General features: G+C 30.1%; 1 long non-coding RNA gene across 4 annotated transcripts; it reads left to right on the top strand.

The window, feature by feature from the left end:
• Positions 1–1,011: 1,011 nt before the first annotated feature.
• On the top strand, positions 1,012–5,379 carry LOC121224191 (uncharacterized). 4 transcript variants are annotated; one of them, XR_005921771.1, is made up of 7 exons: positions 1,012–1,123; positions 1,315–1,558; positions 1,676–1,794; positions 2,273–2,402; positions 2,767–4,205; positions 4,450–4,504; positions 5,028–5,379. It is a non-coding gene; the product is annotated as an uncharacterized lncRNA (long non-coding RNA). The 4 variants fall into 4 exon arrangements; XR_005921773.1 differs by lacking the exon at positions 1,012–1,123 and adding an exon at positions 1,131–1,235; XR_005921772.1 differs by lacking the exon at positions 1,012–1,123 and adding an exon at positions 1,133–1,189.
• The last annotated feature ends 284 nt before the right edge of the window (positions 5,380–5,663 follow it).

Below are 5,663 nucleotides of genomic sequence, written 5' to 3'. Positions count from 1 at the left end.
TTAAATTAGTGACTATGACGCAGAAAAATAGCTTGCTGGAAATTACCCAAACAATGAAATTATGTGTGAATAAATTTATATTATGGTGTAGTGATGTGAGAAATTACTTAATTATCATGTGTTTACTTACTAAGCTATATGCTTATTTGATTTTATTTTTCCCTTGATTATAGTGACTTCCATCAACTTGGAATTTGGAATGGAGTCAGACAATCATCTACACTACCCTCCACATTTGGGTATTTTGCTACTAGCATTCCGGAAAAATTATGGCATGTATAGACAACTTATGTAATGTGGAATCATCATGTAAATATATATTATGGTTTGATTTAAAATGTAGTGTTTATTAACGGTTAAATTGTGTGTGTTTATACAACTGAACTTGGTTGGTATATTGAAATGTGTTGTAAATTTGCAGGAGGTTTTAAGCAAAATTGAGCAGAAATGCTGTCGAAATTTAAAAAAAAAAACTTAGTAATACCTCATACTCTGTTCCGAGCCGGAATACGAGTAAGGGGTGTTACAAGTTGTATGGGTAGTGAACATTTCTAATTATCATTTAAAGAGTAAATAACATTTTTTTTAAAAAATTTTGCAAGGTTTTATATTTTTCGTGATTTAAAATTTTAAAATGAATTTTAAAAGATTTTAAATTTTTTTAAAAATTTTAAAAAGATTTTAAACTTTTATTTTTATAATATTTATATACTTTTAAAGAAAAGACCAAATTAATAAAAATTACAAACATTAAAGACTACAAAATTATTTTATCATTTTCTAATTGCTACATTGATAATTTTAACCGTAAAATTAGATGTTTAAATTAAAAAAAATTTAACAGATTTAAAATGAAATAATTTTTTACGGCGTTTTTATGAAAAATGCCGCAAAAGGTAAGCAATAGCAGCATTTTTATAAAAAACGCCACAAAAAATAATTTTTAGCAGAAAAAATATAAGATTTTTAGCATAGAAAAACGGCTTCATTTTGTAAATAATTTTAAATGCCGCAAAAACTATTCAAAATCCCGCTCACTCCCAACAAGAAAATTTTTGGTTATCCGCTCGTTACTGCCTCTTCTTCTCATCTCCATCGCACGCCCTAAATACCCCAAATAAAGGTTTGTACTTAATTCTTTTTCCTTTTTAATCTCAAAATTCCATGAGTTCCTTTGCCCCAACATCTCGTAATACCGTTCAGATCCCTAAACCTTTTCTTTTTCTCTCCATGAGGTTTACAATTTAGTTTTTAAGCTTTGTGGGGTTCTGTTTGTTGTTGTTCTTTATTCCATTTTTGTGTGTGTTTTTGCAGGGAATGGAAGAAAATTACAGGAGGTTGAAGGAGATAAACAAGAAGATGAGAAGGGAGATTTAATGGAAATTATTTCCCTTTCCCAACTATGAATTTGTTATTATTTTGTTTCATTTTATTGGTTGATTAGAATGGGGGAGATAAAGGACAACGACGCCTACAAGGAAGAGCTTCTCGACTACGAAGAAGAAGATGAAAAAGCCCTTGACTCTGCCTCCATTAAGGCTGCTGATTCTGCTAAGAAGTTAGTCATTTTAACTTGTACATATTTTTAATGAAAACAATGTTCTAATATAATCTGCTAGTTTTTGTGTAAAGCAATTTGATTTTAATTTGTTTCATTTCTTTTTATGTGGTGTAGGGGGTATGTTGGAATTCACAGTTCGGGATTCAGAGGCTCTCTGCTGAAACCAGAGCTGCTTCGATCTATTGTGGATTCTGGTTCTGAACATCCTTCCGAAGGCAAAGTTTTAAACTCATGTATGATGTTAACATTCGTGAATTCTGTGAATTAAGTCATTTTTGTTTCTCTTGCTTTTAGTGACTTATAATTGTGGGCAGTATACAAGTTTGATGCTTTATTATTTTGATTTACTGTTTTGGATGAAGCATTTGTTGTTACAGGATATGCTTTGTAGTAATCTTTGAAATACTTTGCCTTGAAATTATATTTTTTCAACTTAATTTATCTAGGCATGAAAGTCTTCAAAATTATCATAGCTTTTCTTTTCTGTTGATTTAAACTGTTCATTTAAACTCTTTTTTTTTGTTTATATATATATATATATATACTGTTTTTAATAAAATTTTTAATAATTCATTCATTCTGAGTTAATTGGACTTGCCTACGGCTGAACATACAGTTTAAATATGAATATGCTTCATCTGCATTGCCTGATTCACTTGATCTGGTTTGGTTGTTCTTTGATTCTGACTTGTCCAAGCTTGTATTATTTAGGTAATCACGATTCAGGTAATCACTATAATGGACGATTTTGATGACTCTGATATCGAATTGCAGTCACAGTTATAAGAGTTCTCATTCATAGTCCCAAAAGCAAAGCAAATGTTGATACTATTATTGAAAGGTATGTCTCATTTCCTTTTTTCTCTTTCCCCCTTTTATTTAGATATTAAAGAATCAGAATGAAGTTTATCTTCTCACTCTTTTACTATACCAGCAATATGTATAATCAGATTCGTAATTCAGGTGGTCCAAAGAGCAAAATGATGGATTACTGTACTGAGTTTATTTCTTCATTTTCTTTTCTTTCTGGACTCAGTTGAACGTGCCGACCTTTTGCTTCTTTAATTTTTTTCATTTCAAGGCTTTTATTTTGTTTCATATTTTAGGCAACCAGTTTTTTATCCTTGCCCTTTGCCATTTAACATTCCAGTTATTGGCTTTTTAACCCTTAAATGGTGCTGAGTTTGTTCTGTTTCTTTGTGAAGGTGTGCTGGTGCAGGGCATTTACGAGATGATATCCTCCATTATAGTAAGGAACCAGCTGAATACTTGCTTAGTGACCTGCCAAGCTCTTATGGCGAAGGTGCAACCAGCAGCTCAATGGGGTATGATAGCATTAATAACAAAATCATATTTGAACTTGAAGGTGCACACTGATTATATAATCAGACTTTTGCAGGAGAATAATTGTGTTAAGTTTCAGCAGCAGATGAAGTGTAATCTGTATGCGTGGTTTAAATTTCAGTGTTCATTGTTGTGTGTTGTTAAGCTAAACAATTCTTCCATAATATATAATATCATTTATTGTTAATATATTTTTTGAATAATTTTTTTATCTGTTTTTTTTGACACAATACATAGAAGTACTTAAAGTTACTTCCCAATCTATTCAATGGCTTGCTAATTATATTATTAAATTAAAATTAAAAATATTTTTAAATATATTACTAACTATTATATGATAATAACAAAATTAGTATTAATTATTATATAAGTAATCTTAGAGTAAGAATAAAAAATAAAAAATAAGTAGTCATTTTTTATAATCATGGCACATTTTCACATTTGCAACTGGAAAAGGCGGTTGTGCTCTTCTTATTTTTGCAGTTTGAAGTATTGAACATTGGAAGCTTTAACATCTGCTTCAACACCTTCAACAGTTTTCTGTTTATCTCACGTTTTATGGTGTAGCTTATAAGTATTTCTATTATTTTTGATTTTTGGTAGCTTTGGATCAAGAAATTATTGAAATTTGGAGTTTTGAACTTGAAATTTCCTAACCCTTGTATCCTTTATAGTTGTTTGACTTCTTGTATCCTTTTAGAGGCAGAATAGATGTGCATACGAGTGAAAAAGGTATTGCCTTTGTTCTTTTTGAGTTTACTAGATTAGACTGATATTTTCTAAAATGGGTACTGCTGGACAATCTCTTTAATTGGACCCCCACTTTTTAACTTACGCTCTTATTTATTTTTTTTATCTTTTTAATTGTTAACATGTAAAAGGAGTCTAAATTACCTGGGAACACTTTATGAAAATGGCTATATATTGGTTATTTTAATCATGTAATATTTCAATACTTGTTTATTGATAATTGTACTGTATGACTGTATGACTGCTAATTGTACTGCAACACATCTATATGCCCATTTCTCACCTGTAATCATGTTGCATATGCTTTGGCTTTTTAAATCGTGAATCATGATTAATAAAAATGAGATGGATAGCTGATGTCTTTCCTGATTTTCAGGTTTGACAAGGAACTGAACAAGGAAGTTGCTATTAAAGTTATTGATTTAGAAGAATCGTAAGTGGATACCTTTGTTATATTTTCCTTGATTTATTCTTCATCAAAGTGTCTTGTAGCAGGTGCTTGCTATGAGCAGCAAAGTCTTGTATATGAGCAGCAAAGGATATTCAAAAGGTATTGCCTTTGTTATAATTTGTCAGTGGAAAAATTTTGACCCAAAAGGATTTAAGGGTTTTGATCAACTGAAGTTGTAAGAATTCTTTTTGGTGTATGAGCAACTGCATTCTTTTGAAAGCACATACATATTGCCCCCCAGAAAAGCAAGCTATAGCCCACCAATCTGTACACAAAATCCATGTTTATATATACTTTCTATCCATTTGGATGGTGAAATTTACATTCTTTGGTGCTGATGCAGGCCCATGCATGAAGTTACGTTTTCAACAGAAGACAAACCAAAACTTCTTAGTCAGGTATATGATAGGTTTGTTTGTAAAATAGAAGTGTATTATCTTTTCTATCTTGAAACTTTTGCTTTAAGAAGTGTATTATCTTGAATATATCCAGAGATTGCATGGTTAGGGTTTACATAGTAAGAAAAAAGGAAGGGAAAATGTGTTTGGAAATCATAAAAGTTAAACTACTGACTGTGTTAACTATGCACATTATACCAAATAGAACATTTTACAATCCGTTAGCTTCATAACTTCATAACTTCATTCATACTTTTTGCCCTATTTATTTATTTATTAATTGAAAATAATGTACATTATACCAAGCAAGCAAATGTACATTTTTTTCTGAAATCTGTCATGTTTACATAATGTTCTTATGCCATTTCTTCAATACCTTCTATAAAAGGTAGTTGCTTGCTTCTACCTTCAGTTTTCCCATACTTTACTTTGCTCAGATATTTGTCCCCATACACAAAGACATACATTGCTGTTTAAGGAACACATGCCCTATATTGAGTTGGATTTTTCCATGCTTACGTAGAAACAAATGCCCTATGCCCTATTTTCGTGTAAGGACCGCCAAGGAAATTCTGAAACTGAAAGCTGATTGATTGGATGTGTATGTCGGCTTTCATCAACTACTTTTGAAGGCCTTACTAGGAATTGAAATGGTGTGCAAAGAGATTGCTTCTTTTGATATGATTTTTCGATATAAATACTGGACAAAGTATGGATATTTCTTGTCAGTTGCATTTACTGTTGTTAGTAAAATAGGATTCTCTTCTTAGGATCTTAGTTTCTTCACTTGTATTAGACTCAACAATGACTTGCATTGTATTGGTGTTGATTTTACCTAAATTTTGAGGTTTATAATTTATAATTTTTATTAATTATTTACATTTTCTCACTTTTATTAATTTTTATTATTATTTAAGCTTCCTTTATTTGCCTTCTTTTATCATTTTCATAGAAAATTTAATTTAAATAATTTTTTATTTATCCTTAAAAGTATATTTAAAGTTCAAATTAAAAAAATAAAACATAATATAATATTTATCATAAAAATAAATATTATTTGATTAAAATAATTTTTTTGCATGATATGTTTTTAGCGGCGTTTTGGCGAGAAGCGCCGCTAAAGGTTTGTTCTATAGTGGCATTTTTGATTAAAAGTGCC

The sequence above is a fragment of the Gossypium hirsutum genome, chromosome D12, assembly GCF_007990345.1.
Source record: "Gossypium hirsutum isolate 1008001.06 chromosome D12, Gossypium_hirsutum_v2.1, whole genome shotgun sequence".
Taxonomy (NCBI): Eukaryota; Viridiplantae; Streptophyta; class Magnoliopsida; order Malvales; family Malvaceae; genus Gossypium; species Gossypium hirsutum.
Note: the sequence above shows the minus strand (reverse complement) of the source record. Positions and strands in the feature narration are given on the sequence as shown.